At 43.9% G+C, this 22,779-nt stretch overlaps 1 long non-coding RNA gene across 1 annotated transcript; it reads right to left on the minus strand.

Annotated features, from left to right (window-relative positions):
- Positions 1-318: 318 nt before the first annotated feature.
- Positions 319-22,373, minus strand: LOC134485131 (uncharacterized). Its single transcript, XR_010063048.1, has 2 exons — positions 1,288-22,373; positions 319-1,056 (listed from the first exon to the last, which is right to left on the minus strand). It is a non-coding gene; the product is annotated as an uncharacterized LOC134485131 (long non-coding RNA).
- Between the last annotated feature and the right edge of the window lie 406 nt (positions 22,374-22,779).

Here is a 22,779-nt window from a genome sequence, read left to right on the forward strand (position 1 = left end):
TCTGAAACCACTATTTCCTTCAAGCCTCAAGCTACTGTTGATATGAGAGGCTAGTGGGCAGACATGAAGGGTATGAATGCTGGAATTATACACACCCGTGTTTTGAGTCTCATGCTACCATGTTACCTAGAGAGAGAGCCACTCCCTCTAGCCAATCCTCATGTCTAAAATAGCCATGTGACAATATCTACCCCAGTTGAATGTTACGAGGGCAGGTGAGGTAGTCAGCATTACTTAGCATGAGGTCAGAACTCCAGTGAAGCCAATATTAAAAAAGACTCCTTTCAGGCTTGCATTCTATAAGCCCCCATGGAGTTGCTGTTGACACTACTAAGACTTCTCTTTATTCTAGACAGGGAATGTACAAAGGGTTATTTCTGTTGTTATTGTTGCTGTTGTTTTTCTTGTTCTTGTTCTTGTTGTTCTTGTTATTTTTGCTTTTTGTTTTTAATTCAGCCACAAAAACTGTCATCAGATATAAGCTACAGAGAAACTACAAAAGAAAAGTGGTCTTTTACATGGCCCCTGGAATCCTTCTTTTCAAAGTACCTGGGGCTCATGCTTGATTACGCTCTCCAGGTGCACAGCTCCAAGGACCAAAGAGGAGAAAGTTGGTTCTCTACGTCTTCTTGAGGGCAGTGACTCCCCCTGAGAAAGGGTCACTGAAGAACAACGTGAGATGCCACCACTGACATGGAACACTTCTGTCGAGTTGCTTCCAGCCTCTTTCTCTCAACTGTTCTCTTCCTGCTCTGCTTCAGCACGAATGAAATTCCGTTTCCCTGGAATGACGCATGGCTTCTGTCCATGGTCTTCAGAAAGGCTGTTGTCTCCTTATCTGAGGAATGGTTTCACTGTATGTCAAGGCCGTGCAAGGTCATAGATATGGAGGGCTATATGTGAGTGTGTAGGATAGACTGGCCTGGACTCACTGGCCTGAACCTAGGCCTCTATTTTCTTTGAGCTGGATCTTCACCCATATTGAAGGGCTGACTGATGAAAGCTAAGGGTGTGACTTTCTCAGAGATCTTTAATAATGAAAGTTGAGGAAATCCCCTATAAGAGATGAACAAGAATGGTACAGTAAGGCAGAGGGCCCAGTAAACAACACATCCTGAGATCCCCAGGACCTCCTCCTCTAAAACTCAGGTTCAAATGGACAAGCCCCCATGACCACCTCCGGAAGTGTTCAGGTCCTGAGGCCCTTCTGGTAGAGTAGAGCTCTTGTCATAACAGAGCTGGTTCTTAGGGAGTGAGCTGTTATTTTTGTTTTCCATTATATTGTACCTTCTGCCATGAGATGAGGTAGCAAGAGATCCTTCACCAGATGCTGGTGCCTTGATCTTGGACTTCCAAATTTCTAGGGATGCAGAAACAAATTTATTTTCTTTATAAATCACCCACTCTGTAGTATTCTGTTATAGCAACAGAAAACAAAGACAAGGGTATTCTAAATGCCCTAGAGAAACATTCAAAATATTGAATTGTCTGTGTTTCGAGAAAACCTGCAGAATCAATTAATCTGGGCACATAGGGCCTCAGAGAGAGTGGAACCTCTAACAGCAGGAGCAAGGAACTGTCTCTGACTCAGTTGTTTGCCCTTGGATCTCTTTTCCCTAACTGGATGGCCTTGTCTAGCCTCAATAGAAGAATATGTGTCCATTCCAACTACAGCTTGATATGTGTGTGTGTGTGTGTGGGAGGGGTTATCTATCAGAGGTCTTCCCTTCTCTGAGGAGAAAGGGAGGGGCATAGAGAGAGGGGAGGTGAAAGGAAGGGGTTGGAAGGAGAGGAGGGAGGAGAAGCCCTGATCAGGATGTAAGAGTAATTAGTTAATTAATGGAAGCAAAAGAGAATTTTGGTGTTTGAAGATAAAGAAGTGGTACAACCAGACCCAGGACAATGAACTGGCAGAGTAGCTGGGACCATCGTTGTTGAAGGAACAAAAGATAAACATGAGAAATCACCTTGAGTCCAGCTTTTGTTCTGCCCCTGAGAGGCCAGGAGATTCTGAGTCTCTCACCCAGTTGCTATGGTCATTCATCTTCTTACTTATCCATTGACTATTGGTCTGTAAGAGCTAATTCAATGGGTTAGAAACTCAATAGTTTTACTCAACGAACTGATAGGTATTTAAGATGTTCATGCTGTTGTTTTTTTCTGCAAGCCCTTTCTGTGGAAGATTTTTCATCCACCATCCACATCCTCTTGAGGATAGCCAGCACTCCAGGCTTTCCCTGATCCACCGAGAACTTCTATTGGCTCAAATGTTGCTTATGCCCCTGGCCCTAGGCTCTAGGCCCTCCTCCTGACTCCTTGGCATCTCCTCTGGCTTGGCTCCCAAACCCAGGGCAGCTCCATCAGAACTGTGAGTCAGAGGTGCTTGTGTCCAGAAGCCAGCATCAAGCAGCCACGATGCTGTTTGCTTCTCTTATTCCTCTAGGTTAATGGTCCTCAACCTTTCTGATGCTGCACCCCTTTAATACAATTCTTCATGTTGAAGTAACCCCCAACCATAAAATTATTTTCGTTGCTACCTCCTAACTGGTTTTGCTAGTTATGAGTCATAATGTAAATATCTGTGTGTTCTGATGGTCTTAGGAGCAGCTGAAGGTTGAGAACTGCTGGTCGAGGATGCCTGCTGTTCAGATGGAGAAGGAGGGTGAGATTGACCAGGACCACCTGGAGTTTCTCTTCTGTGAGGTGGGTGTAGCTGTGATGGCCTTGAGCCTAAGAGCCACAGAAGAAGATGGCAGTTTCAAGCAGACGGACATGTGAGCCTGAGGCGGGTGGCCCGCCCTGAACGATGCTCATGAACATTTTTGCATCTAGAGAAAAGGGATGACAGGGACTTCCCTCCCAACACCAACCTCGACTCAGGTCCTTAGAAGCTAGAGAAGGCAGGCTTTGGTGAGGAGAGCCGCATGGCCGTCTCTAGCTGCATCCAACCCAAGTAGACAAGCATCCCTGCCAGGGATCGGCTGGGCGCTCTCTGCAAGCATCTCTGGTATCTTCCCTCAGAGGTTTTACTCAGGCACGAAAATCTTAACAAACCGGAAAACAGTCAAAAATTGAAATGCATTACCCAGTCATTCTGTAAGACTGTAACCATGAGGAATTTAATGAACCACAGTAATACAACAGCCCCAACCACCACTAATCAATATGGCCTAGATCTCACCATTGACAAAAAAGCAGCCTTAGCATGGGAGCCCTAAGGTCACTAATTCACAAAGGAATTGTCCAACCAAAGTGTCAGTTGTGGAGAGGAGCCTCACTTGCCTGCCGAGGGCTGCTGTGGATGAAGTTTCTGGGAACATGTCTCGTGTTAGTCTCTGGATTCACTCAAGTAGATAAGATGACTTAATGCTAACCAGTTCTTGAGCATCTTGGACCTTGCTTAAGTATTTTAGTGAAGTGACATTTGTCCCTTACACAAAGTATTCCTGACCCTGCTTCCTGGCCAAAGAAAAGAAAAGAAAGAAAGAAAGAAAAACAGATATTTCAAACTCTTTAGAACTGTGGTACCAGACAAAATAAAAGGACACAGGGAGGGGGAAGTACATAGACTCAGTGGCTACCTTTCCAGGATGACCCTTTGGAGGCTTGGAGCTGGCATGTATAGTCCTGAATCCTGGCCCTGGCAACCTTCCCAAATCTGAGTGGCACCTGAAGACATTTGGAAGAAAACACCAGTTGGCCAGGGAAAGCGGTAATGAGGATTTGCGGCCAGGCACTCCAAGGAAAGTAACGGTAATGTTAATTGAGTGACTAGAATTGGTTTCCCACAGGCTGTCACAGAGACAATTGGCAAAAATTATCTTTCTGTTTTTAAGCACTGTTAACCAAACTCCATCTTCCCCAGAATTCATTAACTCCTCATCTACTTGCTCTTAAAATCTGGAGGCTTTGGAGCTAAGAAAGCATTATACCCCGTCCCACTGAAAACTCCTGCAGGCACACAGTTTACAATGAATTTGAAAGGAACTGAAGCCAAGCCACAGACCCTGGCTTGGGATGGTCTGTGATGACGCAGGCTTGCTCCATTTGGTTCATAAACTGAGTGAGTTTAAGTCCACATCTTGATACCAGGGGCCCATCCACTGAAGGACTGATAGGAATAGTCTAATCACAGGGAAAGGACACCTTCATGGCTCCTAGGTTTTCCTAGGTGAAACATCTGTTTTGTGGAGACAGCCAATCAGCCTTCTCAGGACCAAGGCTCTCAGGAGCTTTTCAGGCATTGGTGGAACATACCTATACTTCCAGGGTTTGGGAGGTTGAGGCAGGAAAATTTCAGGTTTAAGGCAAGCCTGTGTACTATGTTGAAACATTGTGTCCTGCACTCACTCTCATTCTATCATATCCACTGACATGACCAATTAGGAGAACCCAGCAGTGTAGAGCTTAGGTACTGTCCCACAGAGGTCCCATCCTACACCCGCTGCTTATGTCTGCAAGCATGCGCTGTGGGACAGGGAATCTCTAGGTTCGCCTGAACCGAATCTCAGATTCCACTGTTTGTTCAAATGAATTGGAGGGGAGATGGGCAAAATCCTAACCAACAAACAGTACAATGACTTCACACAGCGGAGATCCGTGTGCTGTGCCTCTTAATAGTTCTAGGGCCTTAACGAAGAAGGCTGGAAAATGCAACCTGGCCTTTGAGCAAAAGAGCAAAGAATTAACGTAGAGAGAACTCTCCTCCACATGCCACTGACGTAGGTCTGAGATTGTGACCCTTTAATGCTAGGCTGAAGGCCACAGAACTAGGAAGGGCTATGTAGAGACTCCAGTCTGGGTCTGTGGTACTCGGTATCTTTCTATAGGCCACAGTCAGAATAGAAGAGGGGGAAACAGTCCGTTCCTCCCCCTTGTCATACATTTGGAGATCCAACGGTGCTGCCTGCATCCTGAGGACCACCTCCACCAGGGAGTTGTGTCCCATCTCACTCCTGGGGGCTGTACATTCACTACAAAGCCTCATCTAATGTTAACAGTGACAGGTGGATTTCCATCTAATCTCTGACTAGGTAATTAGTCTCAGCCTCCTGATCTACTCAGGTTTCCAGGGCCCCAGTATCACCGGGGCACACAAAATAAGGCATTTCAGCTGCTCTCAAACAGCTCCGGCTGCAGTCTCCTCCCAGCAGGGCCCCTCTCCCCACAGGAGTCAGGGAGTCCAAGGAGCTTCCATTCACCTTTCTGTAGCCCAAAGGGGGAAAGCAGTGGTTTTCAACCTGTGGGTCATCCTGAGATACCCTGCATATCAGATATTGACATTACAATTCCTAACAGTAGACAAAATTACACTTATGAGATAGTAACCAAAATAACTTTAGGGTTGGGAGTCCCCGCAACACTAGGCCTGTGTTAAAGGGTCACAGCATTGACAAGGTTGAGAAGTAAGGCCACAGAGGCTGGCCAGGAGCTGTGGAGAAGACTTGCTGAGGTCTCCTGGTTTCAGACAGGGAACTTACATCCTGACACAGCTCCTTGGCTGGATAATGCTAGGGGCTGTTGGGCTCAGGCCTGTTCAGGCCTCAGACTCTGAGCCAAAGAGCCAAGTGGGAACTGTTCAGGGGGCCTAGGAAGGTCTGTCCTTTCTTTATATGAGCTACAGTTTGTGTCCACAGCAACAACTGAGTCAGGGCCTGAACTCCTGAGGGGACCCCAGAGTACTAGGGGGTCACTAGGAAGGGCTTGGGTCAGGGCTATCCTGAGGGTCATATTCTTTGCCTCTGTTCTGTACATGATCTGCTCCATTTTTTCTGGGGGTACAATAACTTAAAAAGTCCCCAGCCCCTCAGACCCTAGGGGTAGTCCTAGCTTCTCTGATAACCCCCATCTCTCCTATATATTCTTCCTCACTGCTAGTGTGAAGTCAGCTGGACAGAGCCAACACTGGTAGATGGGCATCCTCGCTTGTGGGGAGAGCTGGAAATCTCTGTTGGGAATTGGGCTACTTTCTTTACTGGGAACAGTGAGGTAGCATGTTGGGTAAACACCTTTCCTAGAATTCCCTCTTCCTGCTCTCGAAACCCAGACCTCCTGGTATGAGCCTCCCTGCCCATTGTGCCCACTCACGATTTCTTTAGCTGTCTCCATGGAAGTAGTTTCTCATCTGTCACTTCCAGTTCTCCCTCCCCATCGTCCTGTCACTCTACCCAAGGTGTCTGGGTCCCTGGCTCCAGCAAAGTGTCCTCTCTATTTCTTGTGAACTACGGAACTGGAACTCTGCACTGGGTCTGCCTGAGAAACTCCCCTGGATGATTAGAGCGTTGCTAAACTTTTGGCAGAGCACATGTTTGCCCACTTAACTATCATTATTAAGTTTTCCTCCCACTCTGATTTTCAGCCTTACATACTACATTCTCTCTCTCTCTCTCTCTCTCTCTCTCTCTCTCTCTCTCTCTCTGTGTGTGTGTGTGTGTAAAGATATAAAGAAGGACAAAAATGCCTTTTTTTCTGTTTAAAAAGTCATACTGTGTGCTTAAATGTGAAGTTTTCTTGCTGGAATAAATATCTAAGGGCTATCCATAATATTAAGTAAATATCCTGTTTTAAAACAAGTTTTCTGAAGGAATTTTTCCCCTGTTTCTGCCATATCATCTTTCCCACGCCGCCATCACTTCTTCCTTGGGCTTAGATAGTTCTTCGTTAATGAAGAATCCAATGTGTCTTTTTGCATCCAAGGAGCTGAATGGACCTCAGAAAGATTAACCCCCTGTTCTTCAAAGTGTCAGTCGTTGGCTTTACTCCTAAAATAATGTGGATGGATTGAAATCTAAGTCACAGATTTGGGTTTCCAAACTCTCATCGCTCCACTTGGCTGCATAGTCTAAGTGTAGAACCGTCTTCCCCCACCCCATCTTTCTCAGAGGATCTGTTCGGGCTACTAACGAGGGCAGACAATGTAGCAACAGTGACAGCCACACTGGAAGACTCTAAGATGGACCCCCCACCAGAGCCAGGCCCCACTGGATCAGAGGCCCAGCTGTCTCCAGGAGAGAACTGGTCCTCTCTTGAGGACCCTGTGACTTCTGGGGTACCCTGGTCTGAAAAAAATATGTTCCAAGCCCTGGTCTTCCTAAGTAAAATTATACTTAAGTCTTTTGTGACAGCCTGTGTCTCCTTAGGCCAACATTTCTACTCAGGGATCTATAGAATAAATCTGTTCCTGGGACAGAGGTGCCATCCCAGAGGACTGGAGTCAGGAGACAGTGCTAAAGAAGCCATGGTTTTGTCCACCCTAGACTGCTGCTGCAGCTGACACACCTCCCAGTCTAGAATGTGGCGGTCTCTTCATCCCCCAGAGATGACCTTGGGTAGCAGCTTTTCTCACAGTCACGTGCTTCCCTCTTTATCCCTTACTCACCATCTAAAGTGGTGTGCTCCCTGGAAAGAAGTCCACAGGACACCCCCTCCATAGACTACATCTGCCATTTTCCTCACGTCTGGCTAAGTAAGACTATCTCTTGTCAGTAAGCAGACACTCTGTCACTTGGGCTCAGGATCTTAAGAAGCTGATGTGACCGATGTGCCTGTAGTCCGTATCCCGCTCACCAGCTGAAGAAGGAATGTGGCAAAGGACCCATGGGATAGCAAAGACGCAATGTGGCAGAGCCAGGTTCCTCAGGGGACACAAGAAAAGCAGCTGCCTGTCGAGCCATTCCACGGCTTTACGCTTTGCTGCATACCATTGGCATTGTAGAAGCAGAGAACTAGAGTGGGGCCAAGTCACAAACCCCCAAGACACACCTCCAGTGACGTATTTTCTCTAGCAAGATTCTATCTTCTCAAGGTCTAATTACCTCCCCTAAACAAGCCAATGGAGGACATTTTACATTCAAACCGTAGTGTAGATCAAATATGAACCAACCTAGCTTCTTTCTAAGGTTGCTTTTTCTCAGGTATTTTGTCACAGGTATGGGGAGAGTACACAATGCACAGACAGAACTGGTGTATCCCACTGCTGGAAATCTCCCAAGGCTGCTGGTCTACCTCCCACCATGAGGAAGCACCCTTGAAGGCAAATCAGGTGTTTGAATGCCCTTGAGTCAAACATAAGATTTGCACTTTACAAACGCTCCCAGTGTCTCTTCCATATACAAGCTTTGTACATGTGTGTCCAATTTCTCAATTTGAAAATAACATGTGGAGGACATTCTGACTGGATACAACATGCAGCTCGTGAAAGAAACTGGCACTGGGGGTAGGAGCATGTGTGTTACATAAGGAATGGTAGCTAGAAAAGTAGGAAACGATTCTTTGTGCCTGGCATTTTCCCTCAGTCCTACCTCTAGGTTACCCTTCTCTTCCCCACTATCCAGTCTGTAATGTGAGGGATTCTAGGCAATTGAACATCTTCTCCAAGTGTCTTAGCACCAGGATTATGATGTTCACCCATCTGTCTATGATGTCTGCATTAAGAACCAGGTGAGGACATGGGGAGAAGCCCTCCTTCTGCAAGCATGAAGACCCAAGTTTGAATCCTTAGCACTCATATAAAAAGTCAGACACAGCCACATGTATCCAATACCCCAGCACACACACACACACACACACACACACACACACACACACACACACACACACACTGTGATTAATGAGTTAAGGTCCCTACACTAAGAAACTTGTAGTCCTATAGGAGTAGGTTCACCACAAAAGATCACACAGGGCATGAAGACTTTGCCGGCTTTGTCTAGGTAGGGTGGCCAGAGAAAGTTTCTCTGATGACAGATGAGTTTCTCAGCTAAGACCTACAAGATGCCTAGGAATCAACCACTAGGAGAGTGGTGACTCAGGCCACACCCACAGATGACTGGGGTTGGTGGGCCAACAAAGGTGAACTTCACAGCAGGAGCAATGTCAGGATACAAACTTGACATGGAAAAACAGGGTAGATCAGTCACCATACATCAGAGACTCAAAGACACTATCAGTTGTAAGCTACACTACCCACTTCAGAAACGTTAAAATGTGAAAAATCAAATATCAGAATATGAAAGATGAAGCCTCAGCCTGCTGAATTCAAAGTGGGGGTCAATTGAAAGCATCATACACACCAGAGAAATGAAGCAGTCCAGTGTGAGGTATGGAGGATGTGTTCATGAAAAATACATCTCAAAAATCTCTAGTTTGATTGTAAAGAAAAATAACAAAACTTTTAAAGGCAGGACAGAAAACCACATAGTTAGTCTCCAAAGGGATTGGTGTAATCTTGAGAGTTTCTCCTCTCAAGGAAAGTGAACAACTAAGGCCACACTCAAGACAGAGACCCCGAGAAAGCCCATGTTGCCCTCTAGTAGCAGACATTTCAAGAAGGGAAGTGGTGGGACAGACACAAAGGTTAGATGAAATAGCATCAGGGCAGGAATGACACTGGGAAACCCTCACCTTTGGGAAGATGTCTGGAGCAGCAGTGTCATGTCATCTTAAAGAGACCTCTGATGAGCCATCAGAGAGATGGCCCCAAACCCTTGGTGAACCCAAAACAAGTGTCACAACACCATACTCTAAAACATAACCACTGGGGTTCCTCTAGTCTATAGAGAAGACACTTTGCATCAGAGCCCCATAGCATTCAGCCAAGTGGAAACCTGGTCAGACAGCATTAATGGTAGAATACAGACACAAGTTCCAAGGGGCATGCCTATCATCTGAAAGGATCATCCATGGGTAGGAGCATCATTTGAAACAGGATTCTGGAGGATCCTCCAGAGGTGTGACTGAATTTCAGAAGGACTATTCAATGTTCAAACCAGCTGACTTCAGCCTTGCAAAGGATAGCCCAGAGGTATGAAGGGCATTCACAGGCCAACCTCTACATAACCACCAAGAGGACTCACCAGAATCAGTGAACCAATCCATGAAAAACTACCCATTGACAGGAGCAGTGTCTGTGATCTGACCTCGTAAAAGGATTCCAGAGTGGGATAGGCATTTGTGGGCATGAACAGCAATGCAGAGAGTTGAGACTGGAGCCAGTGACTAGGCAAGACCATTCAAGACCTCTACCCAGCTCTCTCCTTTCCTAGTCATTCCTCTTTTATGTAAGACTCAATGTCAGTTGAGTGAATAGTCAGGGTCTTGTTATGTTCTCATTCTTTCTTTCTCTTTTATTTTTCTCTATTCCTTCCCTTTTCATTTTATTTTAGAAGGCTCTCTCAAAGAAAATAGGTTTGTATAGTGTATAGGGTCTCTGTGGCTCGCTTCCTGCAAGCTGTGCCTGTATCTGATTGCATTTCTTTACCTCCCTCCTTTCATTCAACTTCCATCCAAAATGCCTCATTCCCATCTTTGTCCCTATTATCCCCCCTTCTATTTGCTTTCCTCCCCCGATATTCTCTGTTAACCCAATACAAATTACCTATCTTACTCCATTTTTCCCTTTTCATTCATATTCACAGTAACTAATAGTTTAGCATACATTTACAATCATATATTTCACCCACTAAAATGGTTGAGTTTAAGGTTGGCTGTGTGTCATCTCTACTTTCAGGGACATAATGAGCCTGATACCCTGAACACAGTCCAGCAGGTAAAACTACTGCTTAACCTTACTGCAAACTCATCCTTCTTAAACACTGAATATGGTTGCACTTTAAGAATAAAGGGGATTTAAAAACCCAACTAACAACTGACCACAGATGTACAAATCCCAGTGCAAAAACAAGTGACACAAAACATAGGAGCAAGACAACTCCTCCCAAATTACTAACTCCACAGTAATGTCTCCCAGTGATAGCGAGCTGGATGAAATCCCAGACAAAGAATTCAAAAGAGCAATTATTAAGTATGTACAAAGAAATCAAAGGGCACACAAATATTATTGTGAATGAATTACAAAAGAATACAAAAAGCTAAATGAAACAGGGACACCAACGTGGGATATGGAAGCAGGCTTCAGTAAAGAGAGAGAGAGAGAAACTAAAACAAATGAACTGAAATACTGGAAATGAAAAATTCAACAAGTCAAATACAAACTTTTGTGGAAGGACTTGTCAAAGAATGAACTGTGGAGAGGATAGAATATCAAGAACAAAAGATAAAAGATTGGAACAGACAATGGCAAAGGTAAATTCTTAAGAGGATATCGACAGAACATTTGAGATATGTGGGGATACACACACACTCACATGCGTGCGCATGCACACACACACACACACACACACACAACCAAGGATCATGAGCATACACAGTCATAGAAAACATTTTCAATAAAATCATAGTAGAAATATTCTGAATTCAGATTGAGGTACCCATCCAGGTATCAGAGTCATTGAGAACACAAAAATAAGAAGAAAAAAGGAAGGGAGGGAGGAATGGAAGAAAGAAGAAAGGAAGGAAGAAATGATGAAAGGAGAAAAGAAAAATCTATGTATGAAATGTAAAAACACCACCAGAAAACTCTTAGATCTGATACTTTCAGAAAAGTGTCAAGATACAATTTTAACATAAAAATCAGCAGTTTCCTTATATGCATATAATAATCTTCCTGATGAACATAGATGTGAAAATTCTCAGTAAAATACTTGTAAACTGAATTTAAGAGAACATCAAAAAGATTGTCCATTATTTAATTGCAGAGATGCTGGGATGGTTTAACAAATTTAAGTCAACACGTACACGCATAGCATAGAGGATAGAATTTAAATGATCACTTAAACAGATGCAGAAAAGGCTTTTGACAAAATCCAGCATCTCCTTATTATAAAAGTGCTGAAAAAGCATAGAAAGAACATGTCTCGATATTCTAAACCTATAGCCAGCATTTTACAAAATGGAGGAGATTCAAAACACTAAAACCATGAACATAATAAGGGTGTCTACTTTCCAGTCTTATTCAAATAGTGTTAAAGTTTTAGCTAAAACAATAAGAAAAGAAAATGAAAGAGATACAGACAGGAGAAGTCAAAGTGCCCCATGTACAAGTGATATGGTTCTAAACACAGGAAAACCTAAAGACTTCACCACAAAAACTTTCAAATCTGGTGAACACCTTTGGCAAAAGGGCAAAGTGAAAATTTAACCAATAGTCTTCTTATGTGCCAAAGACAAAAACATTGAGGGAGAAGTGGGAAAACAAGCCCATTTGTAATTGCCTGAAAAATACCTGAGAATAAACTAACCAAAGAAGTGAGCAGACTTCGTGATGGAAACAAATAAATACCGAAGAAAGAAATCCCCCAATTTCCTATGACTCACTCACTCCCTGACTTCTGTGAGTGGTTCTACTTAAGCATACACATTTTAAGATCCAAAGCTGGCATCCACACGAAAACATGCAGTGTTTGTCTTTCTAGGTCTGGGTTACTTCACTGAGAATTACTGTTTCTAGCTCAATCTTTTCCTGCTTTCTTTAGAGCAAAATAATATTCTACTGTGTATATGTACCATATTTTCATTATCCATCATCAGTTGATGAACATCTAAGCTATTTCCTTTTCCTGTTTATTGTTGATAGAGTAACAATGAGCATGGAGGAGCAGGTCTCTCCATAGTAGAATATAGAATCATTTGGGTATATGTCCAAGAGTGGGACAGAAAGATCCACTTTTAGCTTTTAAAGGAAACTTCGTAGGGAGGTTCATAGTAGCCACACCAGTTTGTTGCTCTACCATCGGTTATAAATGTTCCCCTTTCTTCACATGCACAGCATCATTTGACCTTTGTCATTCTGACTAGGGAAAGATGAAGTTTCAAAGTCACATTTTCTTGATGAGTAGAAGTTATGAACATCTTACTAAAGATTGTTTATGTGTAGGAGTCTTTCTTGCATGTATCTGAGTGAATTGTGTGCATGCCTGGTGTCCATGAAGGCCAGAAAAGGGTGTTGGGTTACCTGGAACTGGAGTTATAGGTGACTGAAAGCTGCCATGTGGGTGCTGGGAACCAAACCTGGGTCCCCCGTAAAGCAGCAATCATTCTTAATCACTAAGACAACTCTTTGGTCCAGATGTTGAACACCTTAAAAAATATCTCAGCCATGCGCATTTCTTCTTTCAAGAATTCTGTTTAGTTCTCTTCACTGGTTGTTAATTGGTCTATTTGTTTTCTTGGTATTTAATTTTCTAGTTCTTTATATATTCTAAACACTAACCTTCTTATATCTGTAGGTTGATGGAGTGCTCAACTCTAAATGAGACATCTATATCATATTCCCTCCTTCAACTTAGAAACATCAAGAAGGGGGCGGTGTAAGAGTCAGAGGTAGAGGGCATCTGTAGCAAAATTGCTTTCTGGACATGACAGAGCCATTACACACATGATCCTATGGCACTAGGACTGTGTGCACCAAACCTGCAAAATATCAAGCCAGCCAAAATTCCAGTGCAGGCAGGGAAGGGCTCATGAAGTCCCATCCTTAGCTGAGGAGTTACTACTGATGGTTGATGGCGGTTGGGAGATGGAGGTCAATGGACACTGTGGAGTGGAGAGGCAGTTCTCTACAGGAATGTGGTCCCTGAGAGGCTACCCAGACTCCAGTAGATGATTGTACACCGATGCACAGATGTGCAGCATTAAGTGGACTGGTGGACTCAAAAACAGAACTCATGAAGTTGGAAGGGTAATATGGTGCTGGGGGAAGCATTGTAGAGAAGGGAATGGAAAGATGGATTTGATCAAAATACGTTACATGTGTGATGGCTAATCTTGAAATCTTAAAATAAACCCCAAGCATCTGGGAACTCCTATGAGTGGGCTGTTTGAGGAGGAAAGACCCTTCCTAAATCTAGATCATTTGAAGGGAAAACACCCAACCCAAATATGAGCCACATCTTCTGGTGGCAGCCCACATAAAAGGACATGGAAGAAGGAAACTTTTGCTTTTTGCCTGAATGCCCTCACTCTCACTGGCAAGTTCATCCACACTGTTGCTGAGGTATTCTATTGGTGGTATTATAACCTATTTCTTAGGTATTTGAACCTAGACTGAAGACACCACCAGCCCTCTAGAACTTCCCTGAGACTGCTGAGATATTCAATCTTGTGAACTGAACAACTGGATCTTTGGCCTTTCTACCAGGAAACATCCAGCAGGTAGCATCCATTGTTGAACTACTTATAGCCTGTAAGACACTTGAATAAATCCCCCTTTACTATGTCAGTTTTGTTCCTCTAGAGAAACTTGACCATTAAAATCAATGTGTCAATTTCTTAAACAAACAAACAAACAAACAAACAAAACCACTGGTAAAGAAATTGAAGACATGAGAAGATGGAAAGACTTTCCATGTTCACAGATTTAAAGACTTAATGTTACAAAATGCCACACTACCAAATGCAATATATAGATTCAATGCAATATCCACTAAAAGTCAATGCCAACTCTTCACATCAAGGGAAAAGACAATCTTAAAATTAATATAGAAGCACAAAAGACCCAGAGTAGGCAAATTAGAATGACCAAAAAGAAAACTGCTAATGGTATTACCATATATGATGGTTTAGTAACCATAGTAACAAAACCAGAACTTATCAGCACAAGAGCAGTCATTATATCATTGGAATAGAATAGAGGGCTCAGATATAAACCCACACAACCACAGACACTTGATTCTTTTTTCAAAGATAACACACACACACACACACACACACACACATGCTGGAGAAAAGATAGACTCTTAAAACATGACACTGGGAATGCAAATATTCCTATGTAGAAGAATGAACCAAATCCCTGTCTCTTGCCTGCACAATGCTCAACTCTAAATGGATCAAGATCTTAGTGTAAGGTCTGCAATTCTGAAGCTGACAATGAAGAAAGTAAGACAAACACTTCAAGGTACAGACATAGACAGAGACTGAATAGGACTATAAAATGGCTCAGGAAATAAGCCCGCAGGTGGCAAATGGGACACCATAAACTTCAAAAGCTTCTGTACAGAAGAAAAAAGTAGCAACAAAATGAAGAGACAGCCTATAGAGTAGAAGAAAATCCTTGCTAGCTGCATATCTGACAGGGGATTAATATCTAGCTGTTGTGAAATTTTTTGTCTTGGAAGGAGGATAACTAAACAACATCTCCACCCCTCCCTGAAATGGAAGTTTCTGGTTATGTCATGTGACACAGACTCACATGTTGTTTTGCTGAGGCCAAGACCCGTGGGAGGATGTGTTATGTTTGGAGAGTGTATAAATGGGACTCAACGGACAGTGACAGTATGCTTGCATAGCTAGCTTTGCAATGCTTTGTTGATCTTGTGTCTTTGCTTCATTGAGAGAGGCAGGGCAGAGAACTTCTGGCATCCCAGCTGATGGGTGCCAATTTGGTGGAAGCCTGGTGGTTTCTGCTGGATCACGCAGCCACTGCTGTTTTGTTGTTGCTGTCCTGACACTACCAAACTGGGTGCTAGTATCCTGACAGAGATTGGAACTACCCCCAAAGAAGGACTTCTAAACAGGTCCACATTCCCTTGTCTTATTTATCATATTTTTCTCCTATCTGAGAACTGTGGGCTAGAAGCAGGATCAAAGCCTTTGAGGATCCTTAATTAAAACTAGGCTTTAAAAAAAATCTAAGCCTACACTCCCAGCCCAGGTCCCAGTGATAAACCAAAGTTCAATTCCACCAAGTTCCCGTCTGGGGAGCCAATGGGTTGTTGGTCTCCTGTACAGAGCTCAGATAAGGGCTGACTGCCAGGAGCACGGGTGGATCTAAAGCAAGCCACCCTGGTAAGACCGTATCCAGCAAGGACAATAACTCCCCTGTAACTTTAATTTTTTCACTATTTATTTTTAAAGATGGCTCTCAAATGCTTTAATCTCCCTTTTAGCCCACCACCCACCAGAGCTAATGGAAAAGAAAGGATAAGGGGGAAGTGAATCTGTTTAGAAAGGGTTCTTTGGAGCAACTACCATCTGCATTGTCTGGAAATCGGTAGCTCAGTTCACAGGTCAATAGCAGCAGCTCGGTCAACTCGCAAGCACACCAACAGTCCAGTGCCATAGAGTCAGGATAGCAAACGTGAATCAGCAGTGGTAGCATGACCTAGCAGAGTCAGCCAGGCCTCCGCCTCAGCATGAATCAGAAGAAGGGACAAAGGAGGACTGCCAGGAAATGTTCCTGGCTGCACCTTTCTCAGTGAAGTGAAGATGAGTGAAAAGTGGAGATAAACAAGTGTTATTCAGCTAGCTCTATAAGCAAGCTAAGCTCAGCCCCCATCACTGTCTGTCGAGTTCTTTTTATACTCCCTCCAAACATCACATGTCCTCCATGGGTCTTGCCTTAGCACATGAGGCTGTCTCAGTTGATATCACTCTCCCAACCAGCCCTCAGAAGCGGCAAGAAACTGCAGCACACCACCAGAAGTTTTTCAGTGCATTTCTCTCTATGGAGTCCTGAGTAATGGAGAGCAACTACACAATGTAAGGCGGACCAATACATGAGTGTCATTAGGGCAGAATTCTTCATCCTGTGTTCTTTCACATGCTTGCTTTCACCTGCGTTGGCTTCAGTGAAACGTTCCTTCATGTGTTTGCCCTAGTAAAACATCATCCAACCGACTTTCCAAAAAAACCCTTAAGTTTCCTTTTTACTTCTCCATGGCTTTGGGGATGGAACTCTAGTCTTACCAGCCTATATAGCCCCTGCAGGTGACACTTGGGCCTGTGAACAATGGGAAAGAATTGTATATAGCTGGCTGGGAGCAGCATGTGGACACTCAGGGAAGAGTCCAGTGGGCCTCCCACTCTCCTCTGGGGGGATGTCAACAAGCTCAGCTATAATGACCTCTTGGGAAGCATCTGAGCTGATGTGATGAAGAGGGGAGCAGTTTGGCTTAGAGGATAATCCTGTACAGCACTACATCAGACAAAGACATTTAGAAACTAAATAAAGCAACCCAGGCAACAGCCGGGCTCATGAAATAAACAGACAGTTCTCAAACGTGAAACACAGAGTCGACAAACATATGAAAGCATTCCCCACCTCCCGTGCCCCTGGAGAATTAATTACATTTCAAAGATGCGTTGAGGGCCCACCTCATTCCAGTCAGGGTGGAACTGATAAAGACAATAAATAGGTGGTCAGAACTCGGATCAGAATGAGCCCCTATTCACTGCTGAGGTAAAGTAGGCCAGACACGGTGGAAATCAGTGTGAATGAATCTTAAAAACTAGATGTACCAGATGAGGCAATTATACTGCTCTGTGACACTCACTCAGTGGACTCCAATGGACACACCGCAGAGATATCTACCCATTAGTGTTTCCTGCAGTGCTGTTCACAAAGCTAAGCTACGGAGCTAGCCTAGGTGTCCATCAACAGGGGAATGGATAAAGGAGATATGTATACACAATGGCTTAGTATTCATCCTTGTTAAAGAGAAATTTTGCCATTCACAAAAATAAGCTTGGAACTAAAGACTATTATGGATGAAGGAAGCCAGGCAAAGAAAAGTGATGCCACACATTCTCACCTTGATAGTATTTGGAAACATACATGTAACAATTAGAACAATTTGAAAGAGAACAAGAGGTACATGGGAGGGTTTGGTGGGAGGAAAGGGAAGAGGAAAGTGATGTGATTATAATCTCAACCAGTGAAAAATACTTTTAAAAACTGAAAGTTTTATTTCAATGAAATAAATAATTCTGTCTTTGATGAGGGATGTTAATTTGTTTGATTTAATTATTCTACATTGTGTTAGTGTATTTATTTTGTACCGATAATGATACACAGCTATAATTTAATTTACAATTAAAATTCAGACTTTAAAAATTCAGATATGCATTCTCTAAATAGAGCATGAGATTGAAAGGGGCAGTTGTGTTTTCTCTGGGACAAGGGATACTTGAGCTGATGCTAATCTAATGAATATGAGTCCCCTGCCCCCACCCAGCTGACTTTATAACCTTCAACTCAGCAACAATCCCCAAACTATCGGAGATATGCTAATATGTCTCTGACAGTGGATGTACAAATAGAGTTCTGTAAAGGAAGAGAAAGTATTGTTAGAATGAATACATTTCTATATCTATCTGTATGTATGTACATGGGATTTCCATCTATCTATCTATCTCTATCTATCTATCTATCTATCTATCTATCTATCTATCTATCTATCTATCTGTCTGTCTATCTACCTATCCATCAATACATAGATAGATGATATATATATATACACATATATGTATATTGATATGTGAGGTTTACTAGACTGACTTATAGGATGTAGTCCAGATAGTCCTACAATGGCTGTCTCGCAGTGTAAAAGTTGGGAATCTGGTAGTTTTTAGGCAATGAGGCTGGTGTGTTTAGCAGTCCAAATCTGCCATGGAGTCCTGGAGGACTCCAGGAGGTCTGCTTGTCTTCAGTCTACAATGGAATCCTGAAGAATGTGGATTTAATACCATACACAGAAACAGGATAGATGGACTTACCAGCTAGCATGAGGACAAAGCTTCCTTTGTCCATGTCCTTTTGTGTGGGCTGCCACCAGAAGGTGTGGCCTCAGTTTTGCTTGGTTCTTCTTGATTTAAAGAATCTGATCAAGAAATTTTCTCACAGGATTACCTGGCGGCTTGGGTTTTAGTTAATTCCAGATGTAGTCAAGCTGACAACCAAGTTTAGCCATCACAGTGTATGTATTTGACATAGTGGCAAATTTTCCTCTTGAAAAGCTAGGAATTGGATCATGGTATCCTGATACCATGTTGCCATTTCACCATATACTCTTGGATGGTCAGTAATCCAGCAATCCACATACTCTTGTGACTGTGACTCATTTTAAACACACACACACACACACACACACACACACACACACACACACACACACACTGATCTCTTAAATATCCCTCCCTTTTTACAGATGTGTGCAAATAACCAACATGAGCTTCTACTGGGTAATTTCTGTCAAAAGGGAAACCATTAAGGAGTGTGTGAGTGAGGAAGACTTTCTGTCATGTGATGTAATAGAGTACAGATGCTGAAGGCAAGACAAGGAAGGCCTCAAAGAGCAGAGGCTCAAACTTTGAAAGCTGTCACTCACTGGGTTTACCAGCTGTCATTTGATGATGCCTGTTGACACATCTCATTTCTGTCATCATCACAGGAGACCTGTGACCATAGTCTAACTGTGGAAACTGAGAATTGGGAGGTTAGAGGCCACATGTGTAGCCACATGGCATGACCATCAGAACTGAATGCAGTTGCATTTAAAAGCACAGATCCCCAGAGACTCCCAGAGAAGAGCATGGACAGCACCCACAGATCACAGGCCAACAAACACATCAGCTTTCCTGGAAGTTCTTCCCAGTAGAAGTCATTGTGTGGGATTCACTCTGCTTTAAAAAAATTATTGGAAATGAGGGGGAGGAACCATGAAACTGGCTTTCCATTTGGGAGCCAACTCTTCTAGGAAATATCCCCTTTAAGAGTACTGGCTGGTAGGCTCAGTTTCTGATAGAGCTCCCAAAATTATCACTGGAACAATATTAAAATAGTGCAGTCCATATGGACATGACATTTTCCTGCCCTGCTCACTTGGGGGCTCTCAAGATGTCTTGCAAACAGAGATCCCTTTCTAATACAAAAAAAACCACCCCTTCTTTCAATGTGGGCCCCATGTGCCAAACCCCAGATGAGCCACTATACAGAATGCAGTCAGATTTAGTCCATTTTCCCACTCTAACAAAATTCCACAGAGTAGGTAATTTGTTTTAAAAGGTGATTTCTTGCTCACAGTTATGAAGGCTGAGAGGCCCAGTAACTGGGCACTGACTGCTGGGCCCCCAGGCAGAGAACCCCATGGGAGAGAACACTCAAGTAGCCGCATTGTGGCGACTTCCGTGCTACAGGAAATGCACTGACCAATATATGAGCGTGCAGCCCTCAGTACTGAGCATTTCTCAAGGGCCTCGGGCCTTGGATTAACACAATAGTAACCTTTAGGCATTCTGGAAGGAATACTCAAACTATAACATGCCCTGAATATCCTACTACCCAGGCCGGGGATGTATGGCTGCTTGGGCATGTCTCCACCCTGTTGGATGCTGTTGGATGCCACTGGATCAAAGGACTAGGTTTTCCTGAGGTGACAAAAGTAGGTGGATGGGTCCCCTCCAGGACGCTTTGACATGGCCGCCTAGCTTCAGTCAGGTCTATCAAGAAGAGCTTGGTTTGTTTCCTTGGCTCGAGTTTCTGGGAGTTAGCTCTCACATTAGTCTTGCCAGCCATTATCTGGCTCTTCCTTGGCACCTCTGGCTGTAACCCAAACACCTCACACAAAACCGGGAATAATGCCAGAGTTGATCAGAAGCCACGCAGTCTGGTCTGAGGCAAATACGGCTTACTTCCCTCAAAGCCAAACCAGGATGGTTGGCACCTTGGAACCCCACACCTGGATCACAGATGAATGGTTTAGGGATGCTGAGAGACCTTAAACAGTGCTCCTTCTGCAGAAGAGTCCCTGAGAGTAGCTGGGACAGACGACATGGGCCACCATCTCACCTCTAATGCTCTACTGCTTCCAGCGTGACTCAGAGCCTCTGTGTGCCTAAGTCCAGTGGTTTGAATATTGTTGGCTTCCATAGACGCGTGTGTTTGAATGTTTGGCCCATAGGGAGTGGCACTATTAGGAGGTGTGGCCTTACTGGAGTGGGTGTGGCCTCGTTAGAGGAAGTGTGTCACTGTGGGAGTGGACTTTGAAGTCTCCTAGTGCTAAAACTGTGTAGAATTCCAGCCTCCTCCTGGCTGCCTGTAGAAGATAGCCCCCTTCTGCTGCCTGAGGATCGAGATGAAGAACCCTCGGCTTCTCCAGCACCATGTCTGCCTGCAGGCTGCTAAGAAGATAACGGACTGAACCTCTGAAACTGTAAGGCAGCCCCAATGAAAGGTTTGTCCTTTATAAGAATTGCCTTGGTTATGTTGTCCCTTCATATGAAACCTAACTAAGACACCCAGTTTCCTTTTTAGGATTAGATGAAACAAAATAACAGTAAGCATGTAATGAGCAAGTTCATGGTGAGCCCAGCTGGGCTGCACAGCACTGCATTATCCCATAATCAGTTGTGAGAATCAGACAAGGAAACAATGGCCTCCCTGCTAAGAGAAAGGCAGGGTCAAAAGTCATCCTTAGGCCTCACCACTCCCAAAAGAGCTCTGGGCTGCCCCATCTCCAACGTTTTCTTTCAGATCCCAACAACTCCAAGCTTTGGGGGAAAAAAGTTTTCCTTCAGTCTTGGAGCCTCTACAACAGTGGTTCTCAGCCTTCCTAATGACGCGACCCTTTAATATAGGTCCTCATGTTGTGCTGACCCCCAACCATAAAATTATTTCGTTGCTACTTCATTAACTTTAATTTTGCAATTGATTACCGTTATGAATTACAATGTAAATATCTGATATGAAACCCCCAAAGGGGTGGTAACCCACACAGGTTGAGAACCACCGCTCTACAGGAAGGAAACAACATTAAAATGGCATCTGGAAATGGCCATGTAGGTTAAGGGGAAAACACAGTGCCAAACTGATCATCAGTCCTCCATGTGTCTCATCCACTTCTTTGTGAGGCGCTCGTGTGTGTGTGTGTGTGTGTGTGTGTGTGTGTGTGTGTGTGTGTGTGCATGCACATGTGCATCTGCTTAGCATAAACAAAGCTGTGTCACAGTCAAATGAGAGTGAACTGAGGGGAGTTTCAAGTATGTCTTGTGAGCTTCCATTTGGTCAACCAGTCAACTTGAGCCATCTCTTTACTTTGTTATTGACTTGTTGGACTAAGGGGAGGGGGGAGGGAGAAGAGAGAGAGAGAAGGAGGGAGGGAGGGGGAGAAAGAAAAAAAGAAATGAATAAAATATTTCACTCTTTGGCCTCTCCTGGAGAGGCCAAAGGTTTCCCCTCACTTCAAGTGAAGTCCACATCAAAGTAGAAAAAGCTGAGCCAGATAAAGTGCCACTGTGCTTTGTCCCACCCTGAGTTCCTGGAAAGGACAGAGCATTTCCCAGCTGCTGCAAATGGGCCAGATGTTTTCCCCATTAGGGCCTTCCTGGGGCAGAACCGATTCTCACTGTGTAGTGCTCAACTACACTAGGAATCATTTGGGAAGCCTGGAGCTGTTTGATTTCAATTGTCTTTGGAGACAGAACTTTTAGTATGTGGTCTTTGACCATGCATCAGCTAGGAAGCACACTTGCCAAGAATGTTTCACCCAACCAGCCTTGCTGCCACTAACCTCTGGTTCACAGGAAATACCAAAGGAGGATAAGCAAGCGCAGTACCCCAAGAGTAAACACAGACCCAGCATGGGGGACATTCTCCAAGACAACTCTTCTGGACTCTTGAATAGATCCCCTCATCCTAAGTCTTTTTTCTATCTTTCTTTCCTTTTCTCTCTCTCTTTCTCTCTCTCTCTCTCTCTCTCTCTCTCTCTCTCTCTCTCTCTCTCCTCTCTCTCTCCTTCCCTCCCTCCCTCCCTCCCTTCCTTCCTTCCTTCCTTCCTTCCTTCCTTCCTTTCTTTCTTTGGTGGTGGGGGAGGGATAAGGAGATCTTGTTTTAGGACACAAACTACACACAATGTATACATCAAAACTAGAACCTGGTTTGATTAATAACATCCAAACAAAAAAGAAATAGTTTTAAGCCAGCTGGAGAAATTTGAATATGAAGAAATTTGATTATGAAATTATCATTATTTTCTCAGGACTAATAGGGGTGCGTTTGCTAGGTCAAAGGATGTCTTCGTTCTTTGAAGTGTCATAGTATCTGTGACTTTTTAAAGTAACACAGAAGAGCTGGGGATGCCATTTGGTGGTGGAGTGCTTGCCTAGAAA

Source organism: Rattus norvegicus, chromosome 1 (genome assembly GCF_036323735.1).
Source record: "Rattus norvegicus strain BN/NHsdMcwi chromosome 1, GRCr8, whole genome shotgun sequence".
Classification (NCBI taxonomy): Eukaryota; Metazoa; Chordata; class Mammalia; order Rodentia; family Muridae; genus Rattus; species Rattus norvegicus.